The sequence below is a fragment of the Myotis myotis genome, unplaced genomic scaffold, assembly GCF_014108235.1.
Source record: "Myotis myotis isolate mMyoMyo1 unplaced genomic scaffold, mMyoMyo1.p scaffold_m19_p_11, whole genome shotgun sequence".
In the NCBI taxonomy this organism is placed as follows: Eukaryota; Metazoa; Chordata; class Mammalia; order Chiroptera; family Vespertilionidae; genus Myotis; species Myotis myotis.
Genome location: NW_023416315.1, coordinates 10,450,688 through 10,471,479, shown reverse-complemented (window position 1 = coordinate 10,471,479; position 20,792 = coordinate 10,450,688). Strand labels below are relative to the sequence as shown.

The window sequence follows — 20,792 nt, the reverse complement described above, 5'->3', positions numbered from 1 at the left end:
TTTGATTCTTGGCTTTATCTGCTCTGCTATTGATTCCCTGTAAATTATTCTTCATTTCAGTTAATGTATCCTGCATTTCTGACTGGTTCTTTTTATGCTATTGAGGTCTCACTAAGTTCATTGAGTGTCCTTATAACCAGTGTTTTGAACTCTGCATCTAGGAGATTGCTTGACTCCATTTTGATTAGTTCTTTTTCTGGAGTTTTGTTCTGTTCTTTCATTTGGGCTATCTTTCTTTGTCTTCTTATTTTGGCAGCCTTCCTGTGTTTGTATATATGTATTAGGTAGAGCTGCTATCTCCCAAGCTTGGTAGTGTGGCTTGAGATAGTAGGTGCCCTATAGGGTCCAATAGCACAGCCTCACTGATCACTCAAGGTGTGCCTCCCCTAGTTGGGCTGTACACTCTTCCATTATAGTTGAGCCTTGATTGCTGTTGGCACATCAATGGAAGGGATTTACCCAGGCTGTTCAGCTGCAAAGATCAACTGTGCAGGGACCCATCCCACACAGCAGGACTTATTTCAGTAAGACTGGTGCCCACTGAGTTCACCCCTTGAGTGTGTCGCTTGTGGAGGTAGTTGGAAGGTGGTGCTTCAGTGTGGTTTGAAGCTATCCACTAGGTGTGCTAGCTCTGGGGCCTCCAAGAAGGTGCAGGTCAAGATCAATAACTACCTGTATAAGCGACAAAGTGATGGCTGCTTCTTCTGCTGGGTTTGGAGGTGTCTAGGCAAAGCCAAGATATGAACCAAGGCCTGCTGCTGCTCGTGCCCAGCCTGGGACCACTTAGTGAAAGGTACAGGGCTTGCTGAGATCAGATGCTGCTTGTTTGAGAGATTTTAGGAAAATCTGAAGCATGAGCCAAGACAGGCTATTCATATTAAAAAAACAAACAAACAAAACCACTGGAAAAAGCTTTGGTGGGCCCACAAGTTGGGTGGGGTGGGGCCTCAGAGAATTGCTAGGGTGGGGCAAATAGTGTGAATCAGATTGATTGAGTCACATATATGATGCGTACCTGCTGACTCTGTTGGCAAAGGAACAATGGCCTCTGCCAGCACTTCTGTCTTGCAGAAAGCTGCCCCCCAGCTCTCACCCTGATGCCAAACAATTAAGTTCTTCATAGTATGTCTCTCATGTCTTTCATATTGCTGCCCCATGCTAGAGCTCTGAGGAAGTGAGTTCAAGTAAGTCCGTGCATGGGCCCTTTAATAGAAACTTTCTGGAACTCCAGCAGCCTCAGTTTCTCTCAGCCCCAACCCCCACTGGCTTTTACAGCCAGAAGTTATGAGACTTCTCTTCCTGGCCCTGGAACCCTGGGCTGGGAGCTTGGTGTGGGGCTGGGACCCTCACTCCCCAGGGGGGTCCTCCACAGCTGAGATAGCCCTCCCCATTTTTATCTGCCACACGTGGGTGTGGGACCAGCCCATTCATGTCTTCACCCATCCTACCAGTCTCAATGTGGCTTCTTCTTTAATTTCATATTTGTAGGACTTCCATTGAGCTCGATTTCAGGCGGTTCTGAATGATGGTAGTCCTGCAGTTTAGTTGTAATTTTGATGTTGTTGTGGGAGGAGGAGAGTACTGAGTTTACCTATACCACTATCTTGGCTAGTTGCTTTTCAAAGTTTAATCTAATTAGTAATTTTTAAAGAGGTCACTGCAAAGCTTTTTGCACTATTTGTTCTCATTCTCTGGGATTGTGGGAAGTGTCCATCATGAGTAATGTTAACGTTAAAACATTCAAACTTGTAAAGAGTTTTTGTGAGTTTAGTTGAGCCAAACTGTCGACAAATGCCAGGGAGCTGTATCTCAATGGATCGGGATAATGCTGCAGAGCAGTGGTTACCAGCCAGGGGTCCTCAACCACTTGTGGTCCGTGAGGTCCGAAAGGTTGGTGACCGCTACTCCAGAGAATGGTGGTTTCTCATCTATTTTTATACATTGCAATCAAAGAGGGGGTGTAGGTGGGTTACATGAAATCCACTGGTGATAGATTAGAGAGGCAGGGGAAAACAAAATGGAGAATCCCCTGGGATTGGATAAAACAGTAAAATGATAGACACATACTTAGGTGGGTGCAGGATAGTTAACAGTCAACAATTAACATGATAACAATGACAATGAAGGAATTTGTGGTATCTGTCCTGGCGCCCAGGCATGTTAGTTTGTGCCTCACGAGGTCCAGAAAAAGGGAACTTACAAGTTACCCAGACATTTCGAGGGTATGTTACCAGAGGTACAAAAAGACAGATAGGCTCAGTTAAGGTAAAGGTTGGCCTTGTCAGGGAAGATACCGGCCTAGGACGTAACCACCCACCATCACTGCTTTTAGTTCAAGTTTAATTTCAGACCATCCTTTGTGGTGACTTTAGGTCTCTGAGTTTGCAAGACCACCATGCAGGTCTCCCCTGAGCTTGGCAAGTTACCATGTGGCTCCTTCTGTCCACAGTCCCAAGGATGACCTCCTCCCTGCCTTCACTGAACAGAAAGGAAGCATGCCCAGGGGGCTGGGCGATGAGCGGGTTATGGGTTATGGAAAGCCGGGTGTAGCACCTGGATATCTTTGCCCCCTCCAGGCATCCCTTCATCCTGCCTTTCTCTGTACTAATGACAGCAGCGGGGTTCTGCTAACAGCCATCCTCTCCCCAGAAGAAAGCGAGCGGGTGAGTGTCACCCCACACAATACAGTTACATGACTGTACCTCCTGATGACTCATTTTCTCCTGCACAGCTGAGTTTTTTAAAAAAAACACATAAAACCCGATAACTTTAATTATATCAATCCATCTGCTCGGTTGTTCCCACTTGTGCTTCCCAGGCTCCCGGTTGTGAAATAAGAGGATGTGGATATTTCCTCTGAGACTTTTCATTAAATGGTATTCAACACAGAGAAAGGCAGTGTTGAATCTTTAATGTCCCGCTACCCATATATATGTCCTCCTTGTTTTCATGTGAATTTTATGGACACTGCATCTTTAGCACATGCTAAGCATGCAGCATGGGACTTAAGAGTCCCACCTTGAGGAAAGTAACTGTAATTTCTCAGGTAAAATGCACGTTTCCCTTTTAATGATAAACTGGCCCATTCAGATATTGAATAGGATGGTACTCTAAGGATTTCTTTTTTTTTTTTTAATTCTCACCTGAGGATATATTTTTTATTGGATATATTATATTGATGTGAGAGGGAAGCATCAGTAAGTTGTCTCCATACCCACCCTGACTGGGGATCAAACCCACAACCTAGGTATATTCCCTGATCAAGAATTGAATCCATAACCTTTTGGTGTACAGCATGATGCTCCAACCAACTGAGCCACCTGGGCAGGGCTAAGGACTTCTTATGATTATAGTTATATTATTGAGAAAAAAATTAGATTATTGGATGGAAATATTTTTCAGGCCTCTGTTCAGGCTTGGTGCCTTCAGTACTGCCCTGTTGAGCACCCTTCTCCCTGTATTCTAACTGAATGCCACCTATTCAGAAGACAGAGTGTAAATCATGCTCCCCGGTGTTGTGCGGTGCTGTGGCCTAGGCACTCTTAAGCCTTTGCCTCTATGAGAGTTGATGTGCAGAAGATTATTTTGATCCATTACTGGATTTAGTGTTATTTTCAGATGAATACAAATGTGGCCATGCAGCTGTGTGTCCCTTTCTGAAAAGGAAGTTGACAGTAAAGGAATGACATTACGCCTGATGCTTTGGAAACTCACTTTTCTTTGTGTAGTGTGCTGGTATAGATGAGGCAGCCTCTCTCTAGATTCAAAAGTATCTTTTCTTCCAATGATACCACTTACCCTTTTTCTATATGAGCAAAACTATTTAATTCAGACTTACCAAGAAATTTTCTCTCTACTAACGTCAACTTTCTGGCCAACACATTGTATTTCTCATGCATCATTAATGCCATTGTCTCCATCTACTTCTGTTATATATAACATTTTTCTAGAAGTAAAATTACCCAGATAGGGCACCAGCCAATGAAGTAACTTTTTTGCCAGGCTGCTAACTGAATACAAGCTATCTTGGGCATTATTCCCTGGGCTTGGCTCTATCAGTGTGATCAGAAACTGACTCTTTTAGGCTAATCTAACAAAACACCTGTCTTCCTACTTTTAGTTCATGTATTTCTAATGCCTTGTAGGTCCCTTCTTTGCTGTCTTTTTGAGGCTATATTCTATACCACCAAGGTGATGATTCTGGTTCAGCCTCTTGATTCTATGATTGCTACTTTTAGCTTCCTAATTATTACACCATATTTTCCTTTCCTCACTATATAGATACCTGCTGCTTACATCCTCACCTCTCTTAGCAACCTACCTTTATTTGACTTGGATCTATAGCCACTCATTTTATTTAAAAAAGGAGGAAGCAAGAAAAAAAAAGTATAATAGATGTATCTGGGCAGATCATAATAAAATTATCATCCTAGTATCAAGTACACGCCCAGGACTCTCCATCTATTATCTTATTTTTACATGCAACAATTGAGTGATGGAGTTATTTTTGCCTGCATTTCTCTTGTTTAAGGTCACACATCTAGTAATGTTGGTGCTGAGATTAAAAACCAAGGTCTCCATGCCTTAACCACTACACACCATTGCACTTCCTTTCTAATTCCCTGGGCTTTCTCCCCCAGAAGTCAAAGTCTCAGCTTATCCTCTCTTGGAGGTCTTTGGTGTTGACAAGACCTCTGTCTAGATCACATTATGTTTCCTCCCCTTATTCCCCATGCATTGTCTCCACAGAGCTTTTTAACATATAGGAAGCCCTTCCTTAGATTAGCTGTCACCTGGGCCTATTGTAATTTACACCAATTGACACTATCCTGCAGGTAATTCACCCTTGCAAACTGTCACTTTCCACTGTCACCAGAAGCAGCTGGCAGAGGGAAATCTTATGCATGGTGCCTATCAGCAGAGGGCCCCGGTGTCACCTGACGCAGACCTGGGGGAAGATGAGCCTGTGCCTCTGGGGTCACTTGGATGTCTTGTTTCTGAGCAAGAGCATCATTTGATGACTGAAGGAAATAGAAGGGAGGATTAACCTCTAAGATATGATCATTATTGAAATAAGATACTGAACAGGCACATCTGCATTTTCTGAATCTTCCCTCCTTTCATTGTTTTGTTAAGTAGCAAAATGCAATTATAATATTCTTCTAAGAAACTATTAATATAACATGTATAGGAAAAGCAAACTGCACCGACCACTTCCTTTTGAGTGCTCAAAAAATCAGAGAACTACAACACTTACTTTAAGTGGAAGAGACTTTAGAAAGTATTTGTCCCCACGTTCTCTTAGCAACTAAAGAAATCGAGGCACATAAATATCAAAAAAACTTGCTGAAGGCTGAACATGACGAGGACACCTCAAAGAATATAACTAAAGTGTCTCTCAAATTAATATCATGGCAGTTATATACATTTTTGTGCCCCTTACTTTTCTCTGCTTCCGTGGTGTCTGTGATAAAAATAATTTATAAATTCAGTAATAATGGAAACCTATTCCTGCCTTCAGAAGGTGTCTGCATTTTTTTTTCCTCATCCTTATGGTTAGAAACAGTTAAAGTATCAGCCCCGGCCAATATGTAGTTGAATTTGAATTTACTGTATGATGCTTCTGCTTTTCATTTTGTACCATTTCACACCTTGTTCGCATCTTGAGCAAGCTTGTAAGTTTCCAGCGCATCCATTTCTTGTGATGATATATTGTCCTGGTGGAAAATTTCATTTACTGGCTGTGCCCTTTGCTGAACCTGTTGCTAGTCAGGGAACATGATAAGCGTATAAGTAGCATGCTACTTCATTTATCATACATCGTTTTAGACACTCAAATATCTCATATACAATTCTGCATTCTGCACAGAGGGGAACTTCCGTACTCACAGGGGGAAAAAAAGATCTTCAAGTGAATTGTCAGTTTGTGATATATAAATGTATCCTCTTAATAAAAATTCATCACAGTTTATACTAAATCTGGAAGTACCCTTTATTTTTTTTATAACCCTGCTAACCACATGCTATCGAACACTAATAGAAAGGATCTGGCTTTTGTGATTTGGTGTATAAGAGAATTGGAAGATATAAAAAGGCTGTCTATTTTCAATAATTGAATTACGTTGTGAAATAAATCAGGGCATAGAAATCTCAACAGTGTTTCAAGGGTTCTCTGGTGCCACACTTCTCACCAGAAGAAGCCTTTCAATATTTTCCTCCTGTTACCTTAAGTGAAAACTGCCATCTGTCAGAACCAACATTCTGAGAATCTGGAATGCAGCTGGAGGAGGTGTGCATCTGTGAATGGGAAGCAAGAAAAACAAGGCTCCCAGCGAGCACCTTAGCTTAGAAAGTCTTTTTTAAAGGGTGATTTTTCGAGGCTGCTACCGGAGGTCAGGCCCACCTAATTTCAGTAACTTTTCATGTATTGATTTCTGCTCTTCCCCTGCCTGCCATCACAGTGCTTTTACTAGCATCCGTGCTTTATGTGTCGTATAAAAAAATCTACATTTCTGTCAGAATGGGGCCCTTGAAATTTTGAAAGTAAAACTTGATTTACATTAAACACCACTTCGACTAATTAGGACCTTTCTCAAAGGAATTGTGAACATGAAATACAGCTAACAATTACTTGGTTGCTGTCTCCCTGTTCCTTACGGGCTCAGAAGTGCTTTAGCCGAATAGAGCCCAAGTAGAAAAACGAAGGCTACAGGCACTAATATAAAGATTTAAAATATAGATAGCGGCCCTGGCATTCTTATTCATATGGGACTGTTGTTTTTCAGAAACAACAGTATGTTTCAGCTGCAAGCTCATTTATCCACATGTAAATATGGCTGAGCTGGGCCTGCCTTGCAGGGAGAGATGACTCTAAGATGAAAACTCACATATTGTTTTATAAAGAAGAATGCCCCTTTTTGAAATAAAGGATTAGGTCCCAGAATTTAAATGTAACATCACTTCTGGCCACTGAGAAAACACCTTGACTAGATATATGGCAACAAACCAATTGCTTTTCTCTGTTTCTCATGTTAATAAAACTCTCAAGGTCTTGTTTCTCCTTGCTCTTTGGATCACAAAGTCTTGGAGATGCTAATGAAAGCTGTGGATCATCTCCATGAAAAATGCACATGTCCTGGGACACACAGAGTCTTGCATATAATTCAGGGGGTGCAATAATCTGAGCTTCACCCATGGATCCCTGAAGACGGTGGAAAGGGCACTAGATTCAAATCATTAGCTCCAAACTGGGCAGTTGATTCAGCCTCTCTGAACTCAGTGTGGGCATCTGTAGAGATAGACCTTGCCTGAGTGGGTTGTTGTGGAGATTAAATGAGACATTGAGTTTGCAAGGACAAATCCTGCCCATCACATGGTATAGCTGCTTAGTCATTGTCAGTATCCTTTCTTAAACTATCAGGAAGTGAAGCATCCACTGGAAAGTGGGGCTGGGCCAAATCTGACCTATCACCTGTTTTTTCTAAGTGAAGCTTTATTGAAACACAGGCACACCCACTTGTTTACATAGACTGTGGCTTCCTTTGTGATACAATGGCGGAGTTGAGTAGTTGGGATAAAGAGTATGTATATGGCTTGCAAAATATTTACTATCAGCCTCTTTACATAGAAAAAAATGACCAACCCTTGCTCTAGAGCTATTGGCACAAGTCATTCCCTTTATCCTGATTGGAGGAATCTGTTGATCCCTATCATCACCTTGCCCTATAAGAGGTTGGATCTTGGATAGATGTTGACAATTGATGGCAATAAATCTGATGATCAAGACTCCAAATCTAAACTGGAATCAATTCACATGCTCTACAAGAGGAATATGAATAAATACATCATGGTATATTTGCACAGTGAAATGACACACAACAATAAAAAGAATGAAATACCGCTACATACAGAAACATGGATCTAGCAAAAGAAGCTGGGTGTAGAAAGTTAGTTTGGCTGCATTTAATAAAGTTCAAGAACATGCAAAACTATTTCATGGTGATACAAATCGGAGATCTGGGGAAGAGGGTGGTCTCTGGGAAAGGGGTACAAAGAAAACCTGCTAAATACCTTGAGCTGTATATTTTTTTAAAATATTTTTTATTTATTTTTAGAGAGGAAAGGAAAGAGACACAGAGAGAGAAACATTGATGTGAGAGAGAAACATTGATCAGCTGCCTCTTGCATGCCCCTTACTGGGGATCAAGCCCACAACCCAGGCTTGTGCCTTGACTCGGAATCAAACTGGCAACCCTTAGATGCATGGGATGACACCCAACCAACTGAGCCACACTGGCCAGTTGAGCTATAGATTTAAAACAAATGCACTTCGTGTACTTAGTATGTTATGTCTGAGGAGAGAGGGGAGAATGGTCTGAACTGAGGATGGCAGGGTTTGATTTCACCACTGACTAGTTATGGAACATGAGGCAACTCTCTTCATGGAACCTCAATTACCTCAACCATAAAACAACCAAATGGTTGCATAGGTCTAAATTTCCCTATCTACAATTCCAAATTCCAGACATCTCTGAAAAGCAGAAGTATTTTCATAATTCATTTAGTAACAAAACTGAGCTTAATTAGTATCAGGATATTTAGAGTTTTATCCATCTCACTTAGTGTAAAAAGTAATTTTGTCACAAAAATACTAATGTGTTTTATTATGAAATGCTGCCCTGGAGTATACTAAGGATGTTATATGATATATATTGTCCATACTAACTTCCTAAAATATAAAAAATTTTGAATTCTAAAACATCTGCCCCAAGGGTTTATACAAGGGACTATGGGTTAGTGGCTGCTCACGGAGTTTATGAGAATTAAATAGATTAACACCCAAAGAGCACTTAGAGCAGCAGTTCTCAACCTGTGGGTCGCGACCCCTTTGGGGGTCAAACGACCCTTTCACAGGGGTCGCCTAAGACCATGGGAAAACACATATATAATTACATCGTGTTTTGTGATTAATCGCTATGCTTTAATTATGTTCCATTTGTAACAATGAAATTGGGGGTCACCACAACATGAGGAACTGTATTAATGGGTCGTGGCATTAGGAAGGTTGAGAATCACTGACTTAGAACAATGCCTGGCCCATGCAACACTCTACTGAGAATAATATTAATTGTGGTCTCTGCTCCCGTTCCAAGAAAGCTTGTGACTGTTGTTTTCCATAGGATCAGTTGACACCAACTATAAAAAACCATCATGAGCCCAGTCTCTAAGGACCATCATCTATAGCTTTCCCTTGAGCAAACTTTATGGGAAAGAGGTGGAAAACTCACAGAGGGTCAAATCCCTGAATCACTAGGCAACCTGCACAATTGGGACTCTCTTAAAAGAGATTGTTTTCTATCGCATCACCAAGTGGCTACTTCTTCCACTAAGACAGAAATTGCTAAGTGTCCTTGAACAGGTGTGAGGATTTCTCTGAAGGAGCAGGAGAGGGGTTTCATCTAGTGCTGATTCTGCCCAGAGTTTAGAAACTACACCATTCGCAGTGTTCCATGCATACAGGTTTGAAGCATTCCACTGAATGAGACGTAACTGGGGACTGGTGTGGGTAAGAAGGGGCCACTGAGAGAAGGGTGCGTGGTCTGAACTGGGGTGGTTTGGTATGGCTCAAGGCTTTACATATATAGTTGCCTTTATATTAGATACCTAAGTGTTTACAATGGTTTTATCTTCTTGTTGAATTGCTCCCTTTATCACTATATAGTGTTCTTTGTCTCTTAGATTAGCATTCGTTTTAGTGTGTGTGTGTGTGTGTGTGTGTGTGTGTGTGTTAATCCTCACCTGGGGATATTTTTTCCATTGATTTTTAGAGAGAGTGGGAGGAAGGGGGAGGGAGAGACAACTAGTAAGTGGCTGCTGGGGGATTTGAATGCTGATAATCTGCCTTGGTGCTCACCACATGATACTGACCCCCTTGAAGCGCCCCCATGAACATCTGTTGAGTTAACTGAATTAGTAAACTATAAGAAATCGCCAGTCATAGCTTTTTAGAATCAAAACTGGTTTGACAGAGACATCGGATGCAACTCTTCTCAGTAATATACGGCATATATGCCATCTTGTTTGGATAATGTTCTTCCTTATTTATCCAACTGGGTCAAGAGGGGAGGTCTCCAAACTTAACATACTGTAGGGTTCTTTATCCATTTTCTGTGATTCTGTCTCAAATCTGTCCTCCTGCTGATAGCAAGGGGAGACACCCTCCCCGCTACTTAGCCACTGCATACTTGAGGAGTTTCCTCACTCGGCCAGATGTGCACGCTCTCCATGCCAGGCTCCAGTGGAAGTCCAGCATCGCTGTGTGGGAGCACTTATGCCCCGAGGAGCATGATAGCACCCACCTTTGGAACCACTTCTACAGAGCCAGGAGAATGAGCAAACCAAACAAAACGCACAACAGAAAGTCCTTTTATCCTTTCTCATTTCTGGGCTCAGCTATAAGAGAGTTACTTCCCTGAGCCTCCAAAGAAGAGATAAGGTGCTCATTGTAGAATCAATAATTTAGCCTAAGGACCAGGGCAATTGGCGCCACTCGATCAAAACGGACACATTTTTAGAGAGTTTATATTGTAAGAGTATGAAAAGCCCAACTTTGTTAAGATAGTACTTAATCTCCAGAAATGAAGTCCCTGGAATCCATGTGATTTGTCTCTTAGTCAGGAAATTGAGAATTTGATTTTTTTTAAAAAAAAAAAAAAAAAAACTGGGAACCTTCCTTGAAACAGGTATTTGATATTGTGCTCTAACCAAGGTGCATATGTGGACAATGAGGGAGTAGGTGGCTATACAGAAGTTTCAGGCCTATTTTTGGTGCCAGAAAGTTTTCACAACATTGACAATTCAAGACTCACAACATTAGTTTTCAACTTCTTAAAACAAGATGCTTGTTAAGAAAGGAGACTTGAAGAAACCTTTAATCAAAATGGTAACAATGTTTGATAAATTTTCATTAACTCAATTAATCTCTTCTCAATAATATCCAATGTGAAATCAAAGATATGTTCTCCCAAGGGAAAAATGTTGGTTTATGTTACTTCCAGAGAAAGTAAGATTGCAAAGTGGAAAAACTAAAAACCCCTAAAACGGAATATTTTTTTAAAGACCAATTTTGTGATGATATCTATATATATAAAAGCCTAAGCTACCATTCGACCATTCAACCAATAGCTCTGACACACACTGACCACCAGGGGGCAGATGCTCTGACCAGTAGGTTAGCTAGCTGCTGGGGTTCGGCCTATCAGGACTGGGTGAGTCAGGACGGACATGCCCTGGAGCCCTCCCATGACCCCTCTCCGGCCCCGAATGTGCACCAGTGGGGTCCCTCAGCCTGGCCTGCACCCTCTCGCAATCCAGGACCCCTCGGGATATTGGAGAGCTGGTCTCGGCCCAGTCCCCACAGGCCAGGCTGAGGGACCCCACCCGTGCACGAATCCATGCATTGGGCCTCTAGTGTTATAATAAGTCTCAACTACTGTCATTAATTTTAGATTGAGCTGTGTGGTTCCAAGGTCTAGTCATATTTGAAATTGCTTCTAAAAGGAAGACAGAAGACAACATCTTATTCCCTACCCCATACCTGTCAATGTGGCCATGGTGAATTTCCTTCTCAGAAACCAAAATTCCTCATCTATAAAGTGGGCATAAGAATATTTAAACTTATGATATCACTTATATGTAGAATCTAAAAAAAAAACAAAACGAACTCATAAAAACAGAGAGTAATATGGTGGATATGCAGGTTGGAGGGTAAGATTAATGTTTAAGGGTACAAACTTGCAATGAGTAATAAGTAAGCCATAGAGATTTAAAGCACAATATGGTGAATACAAACAACATTATTGTACTATAACCGTCAAATTTGCTAGGAGATTAGAACTGTATTCTAACCACTAAAATAATTATGTAATACTAGAGGCCCAGTGCACGAAATTCGTGCACTTGGCGGGGGGGGGGGAGGGTGTGGAGGCAGAATCCCTCAGTCCAGCCTGCGCCCTCTCTCAGTCTGGGAGCCCTCGGGGGATGTCTGACTGCTGGCTCAGGCCTGCTTCCTGCAGGTCTGAGCCGGCAGTTGGACATTCTTAGCATTGCCGTGGCGGCAGGAGAGGCTCCTGCCGCCATGGCAGCTGTGCTTGCCAGACATGAGTCTGGCTTCTGGCTGAGCGGCAATCCCCCTGTGGGAGTGCACTGACCACCAGGGGCTGCTCCTGTGTTGAGCGTCTGCCCCCTGGTGGTCAGTGCATGTCATAGCGACCGGTCAATCTGCAGTTTGGTTGATTTGCATATTAGCCTTTTATTATATAGGATGATAGAGGTGCTAAGTATTGCTGCAATGGTAATCATATTACAATATATAAATGTACATAGTGAACATGTTATGCACCTTAAGTCTACCCAATGTTTTATGTCAAATACAGTTAATTAAAAAATGAATTAAAAAATATTTTTCTAGGTAAAAAGGAGGATAATTAAAGCCAATGAAAGAAAGCGATGGAGAAAATCAACAAAAGACTAATGAAGTTTAGTCAGTAAATAGTGTTAGCTACAAAATCTATTAGTGTATAATTAAATATGAAGCATAAATATCATTATTAACCCTTTTAGTAGAATTGTTAATGCCTGAATAAAATTATTTACACTTAAAAAAGAATATTTACACTTAGGGTTGTTGTGAGGATTAAATACATTAATGTGTGTGAAATGCCTGGAACAGAATAGTCACTAACATATTGATAGTTCCTTTATAATAGCATAAAATCCCAAGGAATCTTATGTAAAGCAATAATTCACACATTTCAAACAAATCATATAATTTTAATACAGGAAAGATCATGGCTTACGATTATCTACAATATGAAGTTTCCAAATCCAAGCCTGATATTTAAAATCTTGATTCCTATTGATACTTAACATGAACAGAATCACTCTAGCTCAGAGGACCTAAAACTGCCATTATTTTTTCTTCAGTATTACTTTATAGTTGCCCCTTGCCCAGAAATGAAAAAGATTTGATTTATAAGAATTCTATGTTTTAATGATTCAGAAGGCAATAGCAGCCACAAATACTGCAAATAGTTTTTAATATTTCCGAAGGAACTTTGGGAATCTCTGAACTTTACAGCAGTGCATGAAAAAAAGGTCTCCTGAAAGTGTAAAAATTCTATTACCTTGTACGTATCGCATAGAAATAATGTGGGGTTTTAGATAATGAATTACCAGAGTTAAGAATTTTGTTGAGCGAATTACTAACAAGCAAACCTAATGTCTAATTTGGTTCTATAAATCATGTAGATAAATATTTTTATAGCTTAAACTTGCTAGAAGAAAATATCTGTCCCTGTTTTAAGATCTTGAGTTGAAGGTAATATCAAATTAATCCGTTCACCACACAAGCAGATAGCTTCATAAAATTTGGCCCAAGTACATTTTTCATGAGGACAACCCAGTTCTGCTGTCCTTCTGAATTCCAAAAAGTGCAAATAATATGTGATTATCCACCCACCCACTTTTGCAGCACGTCTATTATTTAGACCCGTTGGGAGAATATTAGCAAAGTTGTTAGCCCAAGAATTTGTCTCAGTAGTAATATCTACCACTTTGAAAGAAAATCTTTCTTACAACTTGACTTTTGATCAATTTTTCACCTTCTACTTAAACCTATCAACAGGAGACTGCTGTCTCTGACAAGCTTTTCTTTATTTGACAGTCTCTTAATTTTACATGCTGGATTAGGATTGAACACAAAAGTGAATCTCTTTCCATCTAGGAAGAGTTTAGTTGTTGCAGGAAATCAATCATCCCCAACAAAAACCTTGGTTGTCCCCACTATAACACAAGGGACTGTACACAGTTCCAGCTAGATTAGTAGAGGGCACTGATAGGGAGAAAAACAATCCTTAAAAAGTAGAAAAAAGGCCGAAACTGGTTTGGCTCAGTGGATAGAGCGTCGGCCTGCGGACTGAAGGGCCCCGGGTTCGATTCCGGTCAAGGGCATGTACCTGAGTTGCGGGCACATCCCCAGTGGGAGATGTGCAGGAGGCAGCTGATCGATGTTTCTCTCTCATCGATGTTTCTAACTCTCTATCTCTCTCCCTTCCTCTCTGTAAAAAATCAATAAAATATATTAAAAAAAAAAAAAGTAGAAAAAAGACCAAACGATTTGACCAAGCATATCATGGCTCTGATGGTCTTTGTTGCTGCCTTCACCACAATGTCAAACCTTTTTTTTTTTTTTTTTTTTTTTTTGTACAAACATAGTAAAGGGAACAAAGATGACATCTGAAGATAAGCAGTAGATAAATAGTGGAAAATTATTCATATTATTCATGATTCAGCTTCTTCCCTTTCTCCTCATTGACCATATCAGGAAGTGCATATTCCTGAGTCTTGAAGTAACTGGTAAGCGAGAAAGAAACAAAACATTAACATGATTAAAACTGAACTCAAGGCTTTTTTGCCACCTTTTAAGATTGTCTCATTGGATTGATACTGATCAACCTTTGAAGACATGATTCATGAAGTCATGTTTTCCTTCCATTGGCAAATATGCACTGAGTCACTACTCTGTCCCAGGAATTGAGGTTGGCATTGGGACTATAATAGGGGACCCAAAAGGTCTGGTTTCCCAAGGGACATTCCACTGAAGGGCAGTACTTTAGCCAAAAAAATGTACAGACTGCATAGTACTTATCCGTAGTGTGAAGAGAGAAAACAGTATCAGATAGAGAAAACTGGGGGGTCTTATTTAGATTGAAATAGTGCAGGTTTACCACACACACCCCTACACACACACACACACACACACACACACGCACTGCAAGTAACATTTAAGGAGTACCAATGGTTAAGCCATGGTGCCTGGCACTGAGTCTCTATTCCAGTCGTAATTATTTGATCTGCTTAACTTGTCTGAGCCTTTCTTCCATCATGTAAAATCGAGGTGACGAAGCGAATTATCTATCTCATGAAATGAATGGCCTGATTCCCTGAGAATGTGCTAATTCCTAGACCTGGTTCAATAAATATCAACTATCATCACCACCACCACCACCACTATCATCATCATTATCATCAATAGTTTTGCTACCAGTAGTAATAGTTGTAGTAAACTGGGCCCAAAGAAACAGGACAATCTTTTTTCACTCAGTTTTTCCTTAGCCATTTGTTCAATGGATGTTTCTAGCCAAAAAGAGGTTGAAAGCTGTCTTTCTGATCAGTTCTGAGGTACATTCCAGCTCGCCTCAAATCTAGGGTGGCTCCTTTCTTTAGCCAGTAATCACTCTGCTTGAGGAACAAGTTAAAGCACCAACGTTTCTTCGAGGCCTTCAAATAGTCCAAGTTCTCTGTTAGGCGCTGCCTCGTAGAGTGTTAGCATTTATTTACGACCTCGGTTGGCTAAGGGTTATTATTTCCACCGCACAGATGAGGAAATGGAGGCTCAAAGAAGCTCAAGAAGTTTGCTTAGTGTCACACAGCTAATAAATGGCAGGAAAGGGTTCAGATTGAGGACTTCCCACCTCAAATCCAATGTCCTTTCTACTCTAATGTAGTCACCACGGCATCAGTGCACTCACTGATACAACGGGTACTCATCAACACCTATTTAATGACCAATCTCACTCCCGTAAGAGACCGTGGAGAGATTTAGCAATCACTTTCCTAGGCTAGCATTTGCTTCAATCAAAATCAAGAGGTTACATATTCTCAAGTTGATGGTCACTTGTGACACAGGATTCCAGAGCATCTAGTAGTGGCATCCCTGTCGAAGCCCGAAAGGTACCTTCTGTTTTCTGAGCACCTCGAGAATCTTTTTATTTTCCGCTGCCATTTCTGGGTAGTGGTTAGGTCTTTCTTGAACGTCTGAGATGGATCTTTTCCCCAAGAGATTATAAGGTCCATTTAATTCCTCAGAATGTATGCCATGTGGAAGCCTCAGAATATACCCAATATTAAAGATAGGATTCAGTATGCTGATTCAGATAGACCTGAATATGAGCGTTCTCTTTTCCAGGACAAAAAGCAGGGTGGTGTTACCACTCTGGGAGAAGGGGACATATTGACTTAAGAAAAAAGAAGGATCTCGTACCCTTTGAGACAGCATGAAGGGACCTGGAGAGCGTTATGCTAAGCAAAATAAGCCAGTCAGAGAAAGACAAGTATCACATGCTCTCACTCATAGGTGGAATCTAATGAACAAAATAAACTGATGAACAAAATAGATGCAGAGACATAGAAGGAACAGACTGTCGAATCTCAGAGGGAAGGCAGGAGTGGGTGGGTGGGAAGGGATTAACCAAATAACTTGTATGCATATATGCATAACCCATGGACAATAGTGTGGCCTGGGGTGGGGAACAGGTATGGGCTAGAAAGGGTTAATGAGTAAAAAAGGGAACCATATGTAGTATTTTCAACAATAAAGATTTTTTTAAGAGAGAGAGAGAGATCATTGAACTTTGAAGTGCCAGAAAGATGTTTCACAGGATATGGGATTTAACTAATATTTCTAGCCAATGAACTCACTTTCATACTAAGCATTAGCAAAGGGAACATTGTTAAAATAGAATCTTCCCAATTTAAAAACAAAACAAAACTTAGGAAAGAACCCTTTCCAGGGAGCTAATAGAAAGGTATTTCAAAATGGTGAGGCGTGTTCAGGAAAGCACGGAGGATGACAGGTAACCTCTGCTGCATCCCTTGCCTTTCCTGTCCTCAGCCAATCACAGAACTCTCCTGTGAGAACACTCCTAGGGTGGCCAGAAGGCTGTGCCTCTCCCCTCCTACATGGCGGTCCAGCAATCACAGACACCCTTTCTGTGTTGAGTGTCTGAGCCCCAGAGGCCTGTGCAATGCATGCATGGACAACATTTTGGGGTGGGTAGTTTTTGTGAAATGCATCCACAATGCATGGCATTTCCACATTTTCAATTCTTACAACCAGAATAAACCAGGGTGCTTCCAGCGGTTTTCAGTGATTCTGCTGTTTATTTTTGGAACATATCCATAAAGCAACTTTCGTACCATTAAGTCAGAGGCTGCACTCACTTGCCTTGGCTGCGGCGGTGCCGTTGTGTGTCACGTGGGGAAAGAGACAGGCTAGCTTTGCTTGTCACCACACAGGAGCCCTCTTCTCCCCACTGAGCTGACTGCCCACCTTCCCCCAGGGTTTGCAGAGTTGGAAACAATAGCACTTCCCACCCTCCCCTGGGACACATACGCCCAGTCTCTCCTGGCTCCCCAGCAAGGAGCTCTCTCCTGCCGCAGTTTAACTTCCAGACCCCTGCTCCCGAGACTCATTTTGGCCCCTGACTTTTCTCCCAGGTTCCCCGCCCGTCTCTGTATTCCATCCACCCACTCCTCTGACCTTTGGGCCCCAATGTAGCCATGGAATCTTTATTGCAACAGGGCTTGAAGAACAAGGGAAAAATCCGTGTTGTTGCTGACTGCTTAATGTGCTGTCACAACATGTCTTTGAGTTCCTTTCTGACTGAATTAATTTCAAGGATTTTTTTTTTTTTTTTTTTTTTGCTTCATCATGAAATTCCAACTTGTAAACCTCCCCGAACCTTCACTTAGCAGATGCTGCCAGCATTTTAAACCAGCGTTCGGACCAGATCTCCCTCTTCGTCTTGGGCAGCACCCCTGGAGTGTGCTCCCTTCTCGGGGAGCCTCAGCTGCTGTAACGTGTCTCTTTCCGAACGCGCGGCACCCTCTCCGTTCCTGCTCTTTGGAAAATCGTGTCTGGGGAAACTGAGAAGCTCCTTTTGAAGGATTACATTATGGCTTTGATTTTTATTTATAAAACATAAAGGACTAATATATATCAGTTAGGACATTTTGCTTCCAAAGTGCATTGTAGCAAAATAATTGGAAGGCAGTTGCGGTGTGAAATATATGACAGCTTTACAGGACATAAAAAGCAGCTTTTTCTTTGTAATAGTGTAATTGCCTTAAACCCCACAATCATAATTGTTATCAAAAAATAATCCCAAGGAAAGGCTAATATAAGGTGAGCAGACTATTATAAGAGCTCTAATACACTCGATTCCTTGAACAGCAAATGCGGCTCTCAATCTCCGCGTGCTTTTAGTGTCAGTCAGAGAGCACTCAGTCATTTCTGTGCATCAAGCCTGCAGTATTGATTTTTCCACCGGCTGAAACAGCCATATAAGCATAAATTTTGCATGAGCCTTTCACTTTGTAGACTCTCCTTTGGTCAGATGACACATGATGTGAACATGAAGACTGTATAATAACAATGCACGGTCAACCTGCAGGCATTACTGCGTGGGTTCGCCCGGCTCTGAAGGACAAAAGCTGGATGGGGAGGGCGCTGCCTGGCTGGTGCGGTGTGAGAGCAAACAAATATCATCTCCATCTTGGCAGCCTGGGTACAATTTTATTTTCTACTTCCCTCCTGAATTTTCACATCTCCTTTCTAAAATCCCCCACGGCACGCACACATGCCCACACTCACACACACACACACACACACACACACACACACACACACACACGTGCTCGCGCACACACACACACTCATCCACTCACACACATCTGATCCTCTCCACCCACCCCAGGTGAAACTCGGCTTTATAGAGAGCCCCTGTGGTAAAGACCAACCCGCTTACTGCACCTCCCTTTGGTTTTCTCCACATTGTTTTGTTGTGTCCCGTCCTTTGTGTCGGCTCTGGAGACTCAACAGTGTAACATTTGATAAGATCTGATAAGTTGCTGAAAAAAAGCCTTATCTAGAGATGTGGCTCACTGATACACAAGTACAAGAAAAAGCAACCCTTCTTAATAGCCACATTCCATTTAACCTGCCTTGGCCCTGTTTGAGATTTCCTTATTCATTAAGAGTTCTTTATCTCGTGTCTTTATGATTTAAAATGATCTGTGTGGAGTGCAATCATTCTGTTAGGAGATTTCACTAGTGGAAACAAGAGGCGGGTGTAATCCTACCCCAAGTGCCTGATGCCACTGTATCCCAGAAGGCATAATTGCTAGGTCACCGCTACCCTGCCCAGTCATATGAGCTTGGGCGATTTGATGTAATTAGTTTATATTATGATATTAAAATTCTCAAGATTAAGTTAAATTGGCCTGGGGGTGGGGATAACCATTTTAAAAATCTCTATTGGCCGGGCAGAGTCAACCAGAAGGAGGTCAGTATTTTCTTTTAAATAAAGACCATGGTGCAAAGCAGGGTCTTGCTGTAATGAATAATTGCATTTCTTCTTCCCTTTGTGCAACCATTTGGAATAACAATAATAACATTTCCCTCTAAGCTTGCTAACCTGGAGGGAGAGAGGGGCTGAGATTCAAAGTTCAGTATCTCATGAAGGATATAAACTCCACACGTGGGCAGCGTTTGCTTTGGTGAATGCAAACACAACCTGGTTTATTTTTAAGGAGAAGTGGACCTGAGTTCATCTGGAGTCTTTCCGTTGCTCAGAAAGGACACCTGGACTCTCTCATCCCTAATTCTTTTACTATTTCCCGGTTCCAAAGGGGCTGCCTGCCTTCTGTGATCAGCGTTATCAATGCTGCTCATTATTTGAAAATAGTTTTGAAAATTATTCTTTTTATTTCCAGTTGATGGTATCATGGGAGACATTTCTACTTAAAACCAGAGTTATTATAGTGAACAGTGCTCTTGATATGAGTCTTGGCCAAGGGGAATGAGTAAAGTGACTCTTGGAAGCCGAAGCTTGGAGGTGAGCCTGTTCTCCAGGCTGGAGAGTGAGGGGGAAGGACCAGTCTGTTTGCTCTTGATGGGAAACTAAAAATCTGTGAAGAAAATATAGTAAACTCTCTTGCTAATGCTTTATTTGATAAATCCCTCTCCTTAAAATTGGCTCAAATACCAACTGGTCAAAATAAGGATGCTTTATGGTTAAATTAAAAGAAATAAAAATGAGACGAGAGCTCCTTAACCCAACTAGCTCCCACTTCTGAGGTTCCTCCCCGCATTCAGGAAAGTTAGGAAATGCAGTTTCAAGTCTTGGGTTCTGGAAGCTGTTCATAAAGACATGGGGGCCTGTGACATGCACTACGATTGTGCCCCCGAGAAACCAGAATCTGCTCTCCAGACCACCAGCATGGTTTTCCTTCCTTCCTTCCATCCTTCCTTCCATTCTTCCTTCCTTCCTTCCTCCCTTCCTTCCTTCCTTCCTTCCTTCCTTCCTTCCTTCCTTCCTTCCTTCCTTCCTTCCTTCCTCTCTTTTTTGGCTCCTTTCACTGCTCCTTGCCCCCAACGCACAAAATTTGATTATACCCTAGCGAGAAAACAAGGAGACTCAAAGACATCAAAGGGTCAGTAACAGGCACTGCAGTGTCACCCCAATGCCTGTTGCCTTGAACCCATCCCTATGTCCAAAACTTGTTCCTGCCCCGTCATTGGCAGGAACGGTGAAATGTAATGGCCAGCTCTACATTCTTTCGATGCGTGGTTGTCCTTGTCGTCTCCGCAAGTCCCTGTGGAGAGATCAGCACATAATGGGAAAGGAGGCTAAATAGCTAAATTGCCAGGGTCTATCCAGTGAGCTGTGGGAGGATTTCTCATTACCTTCTCATCAAGGGACAGATACCCCAATGTGTTTCCTTTACCTATTTGTCCTCAGTCTGAATGTGGGCACAGTTCCCCCTGCCCCAAAGAGAGCACTGAGGAGGTTGGATAACCCTATAGACCAGTTACAAAGTTTAGGTATAAAGTTTAGGTCCACCGTCACCAGAAACACACACACACACACACACACACACACACACACACA

At 41.8% G+C, this 20,792-nt stretch overlaps 1 protein-coding gene across 1 annotated transcript in view; it reads left to right on the top strand.

Moving 5' to 3' along the window:
- POU6F2 (POU class 6 homeobox 2) overlaps nt 1–20,792 on the top strand; it is a 398,488-nt gene that overhangs the window by 198,053 nt on the left and 179,643 nt on the right. The window lies entirely within an intron of this gene.